General features: G+C 55.2%; 1 protein-coding gene across 7 annotated transcripts in view; it reads left to right on the top strand.

Moving 5' to 3' along the window:
• Positions 1-4608: 4608 nt before the first annotated feature.
• Positions 4609-13149, top strand: part of LOC147086446 (brevican core protein-like) — a 412369-nt gene continuing 403828 nt past the window's right edge. For 2 of the 7 annotated variants that reach the window (XM_085978551.1, XM_085978550.1), the window contains exon 1: positions 4610-4971. The gene's annotated coding sequence lies outside the window, so the exon portion shown is untranslated. Of the gene's footprint in view, positions 4972-13149 lie in introns of all 7 variants that reach the window. The other 5 variants (XM_085978549.1, XM_085978548.1, XM_085978547.1 and 2 more) reach the window with 5 other exon arrangements.

The raw sequence follows: 13149 nt of genomic DNA, 5'->3' as shown, positions 1-13149 counted from the left end.
AGGTGTCTGCTGGAGTCTTGTGTCCAGTGGGGATTCCTCGCAGATATTCTGCGGCCTGTTTGCGATGCTTAACCCGGCCTGTTCCTTTAAATCCACTGCCCAGGCACCCCTCAAGTTAAATGATAAGAGAAGTGTCTGTAAGATTGGTGCCTGCTTGTAACTCTCCGGCTCCTGTGGCAGAGGCCAGATTTCGAAGGTCAGAAAAAAACCAGCAAAAAATGATTGGCTTGACACCCCTCCCCCCACTTGCAATTCTTTTGACACCTTGAAGTGCGGCAGGTGCAGGCTAGAACTATCAAATATAAACAGAGATTATGTGTTATATTAGTGTCAGCTGTGACTCAGTGGGCAGCACCCTTGCCTCTGAGTCCGAAGGTCGTGGGTTCGAGTCCCACTCCAGAGACTTGAGTCCATAATCCAGGCTGAGACTCCCAGTGCAGTACTGAGGGAGCTCCGCTGCACTGTCAGAGGGCCTGTACTGAGGGAGCGCCGCACTGTCGGAGGGGCAGTACTGAGGGAGCGCTGCACTGTCGGAGGGGCAGTACTGAGGGAGCGCCGCACTGTCGGAGGGGCGGTACTGAGGGAGCGCCGTAATGTCGGAGGGGCGGTACTGAGGGAGCGCCGCACTGTCGGAGGGGCGGTACTGAGGGAGCGCCGCACTGTCGGAGGGCCTGTACTGAGGGAGCGCCGCACTGTCGGAGGGGCGGTACTGAGGGAGCGCTGCACTGTCGGAGGGGCAGTACTGAGGGAGCGCTGCACTGTCGGAGGGGCGGTACTGAGGGAGCGCCGCACTGTCGGAGGGGCGGTACTGAGGGAGCGCCGCACTGTCGGTGGGGCAGTACTGAGGGAGCGCCGCACTGTCGGAGGGGCAGTACTGAGGGAGCGCCGCACTGTCGGATGGGCGGTACTGAGGGAGCGCCGCACTGTCGGAGGGGCGGTACTGAGGGAGCGCCGCACTGTCGGAGGGGCAGTACTGAGGGAGCGCCGCACTGTCGGAGGGGCGGTACTGAGGGAGCGCCGCACTGTCGGAGGGGCGGTACTGAGGGAGCGCCGCACTGTCGGTGGGGCAGTACTGAGGGTGCGCCACACTGTCGGTGGGGCAGTACTGAGGGAGCGTCGCACTGTCGGAGGGGCGGTACTGAGGGAGTGCCGCACTGTCGGAGGGGCGGTACTGAGGGAGCGCCGCACTGTCGGAGGGGCAGTACTGAGGGAGCGCCGCACTGTCGGAGGGGCAGTACTGAGGGAGCGCCGCAATGTCGGAGGGGCAGTACTGAGGGAGCGCCGCACTGTCGGAGGGGCAGTACTGAGGGAGCGCCGCAATGTCGGAGGGGCGGTACTGAGGGAGGGCCGCACTGTCGGAGGGGCAGTACTGAGGGAGCGCCGCACTGTCGGAGGGGCGGTACTGAGGGAGCGCCGCACTGTCGGAGGGGCGGTACTGAGGGAGCGCCACACTGTCGGAGGGGCAGTACTGAGGGAGCGCCGCACTGTCGGAGGGGCGGTACTGAGGGAGCGCCGCAATGTCGGAGGGGCAGTACTGAGGGAGCGCCACACTGTCGGAGGGGCAGTACTGAGGGAGCGCCGCACTGTCGGAGGGGCAGTACTGCGGGAGCGCCACACTGTCGGAGGGGCAGTACTGAGGGAGCGCCGCACTGTCGGAGGGGCGGTACTGAGGGTTCGCCGCACTGTCGGAGGGGCAGTACTGAGGGAGCGCCGCACTGTCAGAGGGGCAGTACTGAGGGAACGCCGCACTGTCGGAGGGGCAGTACTGAGGGTTCGCCGCACTGTCGGAGGGGCGGTACTGAGGGAGCCCCGCACTGTCGGAGATGCCGTCTTTCGGATGAGACGTCAAACCAAGGCCCCCATCTGCCCTCTCAAGTGGGCGTAAAAGACCTCGCGGCCACTATTTCGAAGAAGAGCAGCGGAGGGGAGTTCTCCCAGGCGTTCTGGGGCCGGGATTATCCCTCGATCAACATCACTAAAAACTGAGCACGTTGCTGTTTGTGGGAGCTTGCTGTGCGCAAATTGGCTGCCACGTTTCCTACATTACAACAGTGACTACACTTATAAGATCATAAGAACATAAGAAGTAGGAGCAGGAGTTGGCCATTCGGCCCCTCGGGCCTGCTCCGCCATTCAATAGGATCATGGCTGATCCGAACCTAGACTCACGTCCACTTCCCTGCCCTCTCCCCGTAACCCCTAATTCCCTTATCTGCTAGGAAACTGTCTATCTCCGTTTTAAATTTATTTAATGTCGCAGCTTCCACAGCTCTCTGAGGTAGCAAATTTCATAGATTTACTACCCTCTGAGTGAAGAAGTTTCTCCTCATCTCAGTTTTGCAAGGGCAGCCCCTTATTCTAAGATTATACCCCCTAGTTCTAGTCTCACCCATCAGTGGAAACATCCTCCCCGCATCCACCCGATCAAGCCCCCTCACAATCTTATATGTTTCGATAAGATCGCCTCTCATTCTTCTGAACTCCAATGAGTAGAGGCCCAACCTACTCAACCTTTCCTCATACGTCAACCCCTTCATCTCCGGAATCAACCAAGTGAACCTTCTCTGAACCGCCTCGAGAGCAAGTATATCTTTTCTTAAATATGGAAACCAAAATTGTACGCAGTATTCCAGGTGTGGCCTCACCAGTACCCTGTATAACTGAAGCAAGACGTCCCTGTTTTTATACTCCATCCCCCTTGCAATAAAAGCCAAAATTCTATTGGCCTTCCTGATCACCTGCTGCACCTGCATACTAACTTTTTGTGTTTCATGCACCAGGACCCCCAGATCCCTTTGTACTGCAGCACTTTGCAGTTTCTCTCCATTTACATAATAACTTGCTCTTTGATTTTTTCTGCCAAAGTGCATAACCTCACATTTTCCAACATTATATTCCATCTGCCAAATCTCTGCCCACTCACTTAGCCTGTCTATGTCCTTTTGCAGGTTTTTTATGTCCTCACTCACTGCTTTCCCTCCCATCTTTGTATCGTCGGCAAACTTGGATATGTTGCACTCGGTCCCTTCCTCCAAATCGTTAATATAGATTGTAAAGAGTTGGGGTCCCAGCACTGACCCCTGCGGAACACCACTAGTTACTGATTGCCAGCCCGAGAACGAACCATTTATCCCAACTCTTTGTTTCCTGTTAGATAGCCAATCTTCCACCCATGCCAGTATATTACCCCCAATCCCGTGATTTTTTATCTTGATCAGTAATCTTTTGTGTGGCACCTTGTCAAATGCCTTTTGGAAGTCCAAATACACTACATCCAATGGTTCCCCTTTATCCACCCTGTAACGTCCTCAAAGAATTCGAGCAAATTTGTCAAACATGACTTCCTCTTCATAAAACCATGCTGACTCTGTCCGATTAAATTATGTTTATCCAAATGCTCTGTTACTGTTTCCTTAATAATGGACTCCAACATTTTGCCAACCACAGATGTTAGGCTAACTGGCCTATAGTTTCCAGCTTTTTGTCTACTTCCCTTCTTAAATAAGGGTGTTACATTAGCAGTTTTCCAATCTGCCGGGACCTTTCCTGAGTCCAGGGAGTTTTGGAAAATAATCACCAATGCATCCACAATCCCTACCGCCACTTCTCTCAAGACCCTAGGATGTAGGCCATCAGGTCCGGGGGATTTATCCGCCTTAAGTCCCATTATTTTACTGAGTACCATCTCCTTAGTGATTTTAATCGTCTTTAGCTCCTCCCCCCCACCCCCCCATTGCCCCCTGTTTGTCCAGTGTTGGGATATTTTTAGTGCCTCTAATGTAAAGACTGATACAAAATATTTGTTCAGCATCTTTGCCATCTCCATGTTCCCCACCACTAGTTTCCTGGTCTCATCCCCTAAGGGACCAACGTTCACTTTAGCCACCCTTTTTCTTTTCATATAGCTGTAGAAACTCTTGCTATCTGTTTTTATATTTTTTGCTAGTTTACTTTCATAATCTATCTTCCCTTTCTTAATTAATCTTTTAGTTATTCTTTGCTGGCTTTTAAATGCTTCCCAATCTTCTATCCTCCCACTAGATTTGGCTACTTTATATGCCCTTGACAGCGCTTTGGGACGTCCGGTGGTGGGGAAAGGCGCTATATAAATGCAAGTTCTTTTTATATAAGAGGTGGAGTCCAGTCCTGTGCCAATGTTGGACACAGTTGAATTTAGCAAATATTCACATGCAAGACTGAAAACCACACAAGGGCCAAATCGATGGCGATAATTACATTTTAAATGTCATATTTTAAATGCATAAGATTTGTAATGGATTTTCAAAAAAGCACTTTCTCTCTCTCTGTCTCTGTCTCTGTCTCTGTGCTTTGCAAGCTCCTGTTATTTGCAGCAAGCCCGGATCAGAGTGTTTTTAGCAACTGAGTCAAATACTGCAGTGAAATTGACTTGGAGAGAGACGCATGCGCTGTGAAATGAACATAGCCCATAACATAAGGCAACCGGGACATTAAATTAATACAAATTTTAAGGGGCTTATTTTTTTTTTTAAGTTGTGTCGTGGAATTTGCAATGTAACTCGCCCCTGAAGCCCTGCCTCTTAAAGGCATGTTTAAAGTTGTTAATCGTTGCAATCCAACAATTGCAGTTTTTCCCCCAAATGACTGCTGCGAGTTTCTGCAGGAGTTTGCTGGACTGTCAGCAAGTTGTGGTGCATTGAAAAGGATTGTAAATCCCCCCCTTTCTGGCGAGCTGCTGCACACTGTGGAGTCTCAGTGCCCAGTGTCCAGTGCCCAGCCCTCCCTGCGGTCGGTGCCAGGCTGCCAGTTAAACTAGAGGTGAGTGAGCGAGGGAGGGAGGCAGGTCCTTTGGTTCCAGACAGCAAGGGGCCGCGGCGGATTTCTCGGGTCTCCTCCTCTCCTCTCCTGACCAGAGAGCACCCCGCCCCTCGCCTGAAGTCTGGCGTCTCCGCAACCTGCGAGGGGATCATTCCACCCGCATCGCCCCTGCAAGTAAGTGAGAGACTTTTGGAAATAGATAAATCCAGGGTGACGTCTTCTCCCCCCCGATCTCCCTGCGTCCCCTATCTCCCTCCCTCCTTCCATCCCTGCTCCCTCCCTCCTTCCATCCCTCCTCTCTCACTCTCCTTCCATCCCTCTCTCCCTCCTCCTCTCTCCCTCCCTCCTCTTCTTCTCCCTCCCTCCTCTCCCTCCCCCTCTCCCTCCTGCCCCTCTCCCTCCCCTCCTCCCACTCCTCCCCCACTCCCCTCTCCCTCCCTCTTCTCCCCCTCCTTCCCTCTCCCTTCTACCTCTCCCTCCTCTCCCCTCCCTCCTCTCCCTCCTCTCTCCCTCCCTCCTCTCCCCTCCCTCCTCACTCCCTCCCTCTCCCCTCCTCTCATCCCTCTCCCCCTCCTCTCATCCCTCTCCCCCTCCTCTCCCTCCCCTCCTCCCCTCTCCCTCCCTCTCTCCCCTCCCCTCCTCCCCTCTCCCTCCCTCTCTCCCTCCCCTCCTCCCCTCTCCCTCCCCTCCTCCCCTCTCTCCCTCCCTCCTCCCCCTCTCCCTCCCTCCTCTCCCCCTCTCCCTCCCTCCTCTCCCTCCCTCCTCTCCCCCTCTCCCTCCCTCCTCTCCCCCTCCCTCCTCTCTCCCTCCCCCCTCTCTCCTCCCCTCCCCTCCCCTCTCCCCCCTCTCTCCCTCCCCCTCCCTCTCCCCCCTCTCTCCCTCCCCCTCCCTCTCCCCCCTCTCCTTCTCCCTCCCTCTCCCCCTCCACTCCTCCCCCTCCCTCTCCCCCTCCACTCCTCCCCCTCCCTCTCCCCCTCCTCTCCACCCCTCCTCTCCCTCCCTCCCACCTCTCCCACTCTCTCCCTCTCTCCCCCTCCCTCTCCCCTCTCCCCCTCCCTCTCCCCCTCCTCTCCTCCCTCTCCCCCTCCCTCTCCCCCTCCTCTCCCTCTCCCCCCTCCTCTCCCTCTCCCTCTCCCCCCTCCTCTCCCTCCCTCTCCCCCTCCCTCTCCCCCTCCTCTCCCTCCCTCCCTCTCCCTCTCCCTCTCCCTCTCCTCTCCCTCCCTCCTCTCCCTCTCCCTCCCCTCCCTCCTCTCCCTCTCCCTCTCCCCCCTCCCTCTCCCCCTCTCTCCTCTCCCTCCTCTCCCTCCTCTCCCACTCTCTCTCCCTCCCTCTCCCTCTCCCTCCCTCCTCTCCCACTCTCTCCCTCCTCTCCCTCTCCCTCCTCCCCCTCTCTCCTCTCCCTCCCTCCTCTCCCCCTCCCTCCCTCCTCTCCATTCCCTATCCTCCCATTCCCCTGAATACTTGCTTCCCTCTCTCTTTAATGGTCCTTTATTTTCTTGAGTCCACTACCCCCACTCCCTTGTTATTATCTTGGATCATTGTCATTCCTAGCACTATTTCGGGAGATTGTGTGTATTTTTAGAGATGTATAACTGCAGGACGCAGCGGGCAAGGTTGAGAGCGGAGGCGAGGGGCTCAGAACAAGCTCTCTTTCCCCCATTCTTACAGTACAGCCTCCACAGGTTTATTGTAAGGACTTTGTGGGTTAGATTTAGAAGGGGGAGTTTATAGAGAGAGGCAGACAGAGACACACATGGAGAGGCAGAGACGTGAGAGATCAGGGAATTAAATCTAGGACAATTCATTAGCTGCAAGTATATTGCCAAGGTTAACGGTTATAACTTAACCTCTGCTGCACCAACTCATTGACTGGATGGGTAATCAAATCCCTGCACGGAGAGGGGCAGTCTTCCAGCCAGATTGGTTTGGGAAGTGATGCGGAGGCGGGCGAGGGAGTCGTGAGCGCAAAGCCCACCCTGACATCGGCTCGACTCCTTCTCAAAAAGAGTTCGGTTTCTTTACATTCTCCCTTCCTCCTCTCTCCATCGCTCCTCTCTCTCCATCCCTCCCTCCCTCTCTCTCTCCATCCCTCTCTCTCTCCATCTCTCTCTCTCTCCATCCCTCCCAGTATATCTCTCTCCATCGCTCCTCTCTCTCCATCCCCCTCTCTCTCTCTCCCTCCCTCTCTCTCTCCATCCCTCTCTCCCTCCATCCCCTCTCTCCCTCCCTCTCTCTCTCCATCCCTCTCTCTCTCCATCCCTCTCTCTCTCCATCCCTCTCTCCCTCCATCCCTCTCTCCCTCCCTCTCTCTCTCCATCCCTCTCTCTCCCTCCATCCCTCTCTCTCTCCACCCCTCTCTCTCTCTCTCCATCCCTCTCTCCCTCCATCCCTCTCTCCCTCCATCCCTCTCTCCCTCCCTCTCTCTCTCCATCCCTCTCTCCATCCCCCTCTCTCTCTCCATCCCTCCCTCTCTCCATCCCTCCCTCTCTCCATCACTCTCTCTCTCCATCCCTCTCTCTCTCCCTCCATCCCTCTCTCTCTCCACCCCTCTCTCCATCCCTCTCTCCCTCCATCCCTCTCTCCATCCCACTCTCTCTCCCTCCATCCCTCTCTCCATCCCCCTCTCTCTCTCCATCCCTCTCTCCCTCCATCCCTCTCTCTCTCCATCCCTCTCTCTCTCCATCCCTCTCTCCATCCCCCTCTCTCTCTCCATCCCTCCCTCTCTCCATCCCTCCCTCTCTCCATCACTCTCTCTCTCCATCCCTCTCTCTCTCCCTCCATCCCTCTCTCTCTCCACCCCTCTCTCCATCCCTCTCTCCCTCCATCCCTCTCTCCATCCCACTCTCTCTCCCTCCATCCCTCTCTCCATCCCCCTCTCTCTCTCCATCCCTCTCTCCCTCCATCCCTCTCTCTCTCCATCCCTCTCTCTCTCCATCTCTCCCACTCTCTCTATCTCTCCCACTCTCTCTCTCTATCCCTCCCACCCTCTCTCCATCCCCCCCACTCTCTCTCTCTCTCTCCATCCCTCCCGTTCGTCCAGACAGGTAACCTTTAGCAATGACGGCCTGCGGGATATTTGACTGCAGCAGGCATCACAGTCGAGGCTGATCCAGATGTTGGCAGACATGCACGTTGCAGCAGGGGTGGGTGGCGATCAGGAGCAGCAATCCTGGCTGATTCCCCAGCCCAAGGTGGCTGAGGCTAGTATTAGCCCTCCTCCTCCTCCTCCTCCTCCTCATCCTCATCCTCATCTTCCTCCTCCACCCCCCTCCCTCTCTCCGGCTGAGGTGGCCTAACTCAGCACAGACTAGAGACCGGAGCCTGGGGACACCTTCTCCCAGGTGTGCGGGCACTGGATAACCTTCCTGAGACATTTCAGGGAATTATGCCCTTGAGAAGGTGGTGGTGAGCTGCCTTCTTGAATCGCTGCAGTCCATGCAGTCAGGAAGGCAGATTATTATCTGAATGGCAATAGATTGGGAGAAGGGGAAGTGCAACGAGACCTGGGTGTCCTTGTGCACCAGTCGCTGAAGGTAAGTATGCAGGTGCAGCAGGCGGTTAAGAAAGCAAATGGCATGTTGGCCTTCATAGCGAGAGGGTTCGAGTACAGGAACAAGGATGTCCTGCTGCAGTTGTACAGGGCCTTGGTGAGACCACACCTTGAGTATTGTGTGCAGTTTTGGTCGCCTTATCTGAGGAAGGATGTTCTTGCCATGGAAGGAGTTCAGCGAAGATTCACCAGGCTGATACCTGGGATGGCAGGAATGACGTATGAGGAGAGATTGGGTCGATTGGGCTTGTACTCGCTGGAGTTTAGAAGAATGAGAGGGGATCTCATTGAAACTTATAAAATTCTGACAGGACTGGACAGACTAGATGCAGGAAGGATGTTCCCGATGGTCGGGGAGTCCAGAACCAGGGGTCACAGTCTAAGGATAAGGGGTAGACCATTTAGGACTGAGATGAGGAGGAATTTCTTCACCCAGAGAGTGGTGAACCTGTGGAATTCTCTACCACAGAAGGCAGTAGAGGCCAATTCATTAAATATATTCAAGAAGGAGTTGGATATATTTCTTAAGGCTAAAGGGATCAAGGGATATGGGGAGAAGGCAGGGACAGGGTACTGAATTTGGATGATCAGCCATGATCGCATTGAATGGCGGAACAGGCTCGAGGGGCCGAATGGCCTACTCCTGCTCCTATCGTCTATGTTTCTATGTGTGGTGAAGGTGCTCCCACAGTGCTGTTAGGGAGGGAGTTCCTGGATTTTGACCCAGCGACGATGAAGGATCGGCCGATATATTTCTAAGTCGGGATGGTGTGTGTGACTTGGAGGGGAACTTGTAGGTGGTGGTGTTCCCATGCGCCTGCTGCCCTTCTAGTCAGTAGAGGCCGAGGGTTTGGGAGGTGCTGCCTTAGAAGGAGGAGAGGCGGAGAGGTTTAGGGAGGGGATTCCGGAGCTCGGGGCCCAGGCAGCTGAAGACACGGCCGCCAGTGGTGGAGCGAAGGGAGTCGGAGATGGACAAGAGGCCAGAATTAGAAAGGGAGAGGCGGCGAGATATAGGAAGGGGATTCCAGAGCTTGGGGACCTAGACGGCAGAAGGCAATCATAAAATAAATGATTAGATGGGTGACTGTACACTGCCTGAGGTGGGGGTGGCGGGCTGCCTGGGTTCATGAACCCCCTCCCCGCCCCAATCACTCTAGAAGAGGAGGGAGTTAGGACCCTGTAAACCTGTGGGATTGGACAGTGCCATCGAGTCATACAGCACAGAAAGAGGCCCTTCGGCCCATCGTGTCTGCGCCGGCCATCAAGCCCCGTCTATTCTAATCCCATTTTCCAGCATTTGGTCCGTAGCCTTGTATGCTATGGCGTTTCAAGTGCTCATCCAAATGCTTCTTGAATGTTGTGAGGGTTCCTGCCTCTACCACCCTTTCAGGCAGTGAGTTCCAGATTCCAACCACCCTCTGGGTGAAAAAGTTTTTCCTCAAATCCCCTCTAAACCTCCTGCCCCTTACCTTGAAACTATGCCCCCTGGTTATTGACCACTCTACTAAAGGGAAAAGTTCCTTTCTATCTACCCTATCTATGCCCCTCATAATTTTGTACACCTCAATCAGGTCCCCCCTCAGCCTTCTCTGCTCTAAGGAGCCTCGAGTTAGTCAGGGGCCCTGAGTTGGTTGGTTAAAAGATGGTGGGAGGGGGGTGTCCCCGAACCGAACCAATGCCTGGCTGCTCCACCCACCCCCGCCCCTTACTTTGCGGTCAACCAATTATTGTACCTCAGGGACCCGGCCAAAAAACCCGCCAGCCAATAATTTCCTCGCTCACCCTTCAACTATCCCCGGTCGCCATGGCGTTTTGAGTCTGATGCAAAGGGCACCGCAGGGTCGGAGGTCGTGCGCTGCCAAGTGGGGCAAATCCGGATATGGCCCCGTTCTCCCCCACTCCTCCTCCCCACCCCCCACAACCCTTCGACCTTGGCTCACTCCCTGACAGTGGAGTGGGTTTAGACAGCAACTGGCAAAGAGGTCATCTAAACCAGACCCAACTATCAACATCGGAACAGGAGGAGGTCATTCAGCCCCTCGAGTCTGTTACCATAGGAACAGGAGGAGGCCCATTCAGCCCCTTGAGCCTGTTACACAGGAACAGGAGGAGACCATTCAGCCCCTCGAGCCTGTTACACAGCAACAGGAGGAGGCCCATTCAGCCCCCTCGAGCCTGTTACACAGGAACAGGAGGAGGCCATTCCGCCCCCTCGAGCCTGTTACATAGGAACAGGAGGAGGCCCATTCAGCTCCTCGAGCCTGTTACACAGGAACAGGAGGAGGCCCATTCAGCCCCTTGATCCTGTTACACAGGAACAGGAGGAGGCCATTCAGCCCCTCGAGCCTGTTACACAGGAACAGGACAAGGCCCATTCAACCCCTCGAGCCTGTTACACAGGAACAGGAGGAGGCCATTCAGCCCCTCGAGCCTGTTACCATAGGAACAGGAGGAGGTCATTCAGTCCCCTCGAGCCTGTTACACAGGAACAGGAGGAGGCCATTCAGCCCCTCGAGTCTGTTACACAGGAACAGGAGGAGGCCCATTCAGCCCCTCGAGCCTGTTACATAGGAACAGGAGGAGGCCATTCAGCCCCTCGAGCCTGTTACCATAGGAACAGGAGGAGGTCATTCAGTCCCCTCAAGCCTGTTGCACAGGAACAGGTTGAGGCCCATTCAGCCTCTCTAGCCTGTTACCATAGGAACAGGAGCAGGCCATTCGGCCCCTCGATCCTGTTACATTAGAAACAGGAGGAGGCCATTCAGCCCCTCGAGCCTGTTACACACGAACAGGAGGAGGCTGTTCAGTCCCCTCGAGCCTGTTATACAGCAACAGGAGGAGGCCCATTCAGCCCCTCGAGCCTGTTACCATAGGAACAGGAGGAGGTGATTCAGTCCCCTCGAGCCTGTTACACAGGAACAGGAGGAGGCCCATTCAGCTCCTCGAGCCTGTTACACAGGAACAGGAGGAGGCCATTCAGCCCCTCGAGCCTGTTACACAGGAACAGGAGGAGGCCATTCAGCCCCTCAAGCCTGTTACATAGGAACAGGAGGAGGCCATTCAGCCCCTCGAGCCTGTTACATAGGAACAGGAGGAGGCCCATTCAGCTCCTCGAGCCTGTTACACAGGAAATGGAGGAGGCCCATTCAGCCTCTCGTGCCTGTTACCATAGGAACAGGAGGAGGCCATTCAGCCCCCTCGAGTCTGTAACCATAGATACAGGAGGTGGCCATTCAGCCCCCTCAAGCCTGTTACACAGAAACAAGAGGAGGCCATTCAGCCGCTCGAGCCTGTTACACAGGAACAGGAGGAGGCCATATAGCCCCTTTGAGCCTGTTACCACAGGAACAGGAGTAGGCTATTCAGTCCCCTCGAGCCTGTTACACAGGAACAGGTTGAGGCCCATTCAGCCCCTCGAGCCTGTTACACAGGAACAGGAGGAGGCCATTGAGCCCCTCGAACCTGTTACACAGGAACAGGAGGAGGCCCATTCAGCTCCTCAAGCCTGTTACACGGGAACAGGGGGAGGCCCATTTAGCCCCTCGAGCCCACTGCACAGGAACAGTAGGAGGCCATTGAGCCCCTCGAGCCTGTTACAAAGGAACATAAGAAGGCCATTCAGCCCCTCGAGCCTGTTACAGAGGAACAGGAGGAGGCCCATTCAGCCCCTTGAGCGTGTTACACAGGAACAGGAGGTGGCACATTCAGCCCCTCGAGCCTGTTACACAGGAACAGGAGGAGGCCCATTCAGCCCCTCGAGCCTGTTACATAGGAACAGGAGGAGGCCATTCAGCCCCTCGAGCCTGTTACATAGGAACAGGAGGAGGCCTATTCAGCTCCTCGAGCCTGTTACACAGGAAATGGAGGAGGCCCATTCAGCCCCTCGAGCCTGTTACACAGTAACAGGAGGAGGCCCATTCAGCCCCTCAAGCCTGTTGCATAGGAACAGGAGGAGGCCCATTCAGCCCCTCGTGCCTGTTACCATAGGAACAGTGATATACCTATCAATTCATCCAATGAAAAGCGACGAGTTAAGAAAGTAACTATAGGTTTTTATTGGCTAAATAACAGAGCCCACCCTCGTGGGTGATCGGATACTACAAGGAGGAATGCCAGCCAGTCGACTACCTTTATACCTGGGCAGGTAGGTGGAGTCATGGGCGGAGTCAGCAGTGGTCAGCCCAGGTATAGCAGCGTGACAAGAGGCGACCTCGTATAGTGATACAACAGTGTGAACAGTGATAACCATAGAGTAACGATATAACAGTGATAACTATAGTGTAACGATAGTGAACGATAAAAGTGGTTTACCACAAACAGGAGGAGGCCATTCAGCCCCCTCGAGTCTGTAACCATAGATACAGGAGGAGGCCATTCAGCCCCCTCAGGCCTGTTACACAGAAACAAGAGGAGGCCATTCAGCCCCTCGAGCCTGTTACACAGGAACAGGAGGAGGCCATTCAGCCCCTCGAGCCTGTTACACAGGAACAGGAGGAGGCCCATTCAGCCCCTCGAGCCTGTTACACAGGAACAGGAGGAGGCCATTCAGCCCCTCGAGCCTGTTACACAGGAACAGGAGGAGGCCGTTCAGCCCCTCGAGCCTGTTACACAGGAACAGGAGGAGGCCATTCAGCCCCTCGAGCCTGTTACACAGGAACAGGAGGAGGCCATTGAGCCCCTCGAACCTGTTACACAGGAACAGGAGGAGGCCATTGAGCCCCTCGAACCTGTTACACAGGAACAGGAGGAGGCCATTCAGCCCCTCGAGCCCGTTACATTAGGAACAGGAGGAGGCCATTCAG

This window comes from Somniosus microcephalus, unplaced genomic scaffold (genome assembly GCF_052327205.1).
Source record: "Somniosus microcephalus isolate GS21.2 unplaced genomic scaffold, FLI_Smic_1.0 unresolved_chr7, whole genome shotgun sequence".
Classification (NCBI taxonomy): domain Eukaryota; kingdom Metazoa; phylum Chordata; class Chondrichthyes; order Squaliformes; family Somniosidae; genus Somniosus; species Somniosus microcephalus.
Note: the sequence above shows the minus strand (reverse complement) of the source record. Positions and strands in the feature narration are given on the sequence as shown.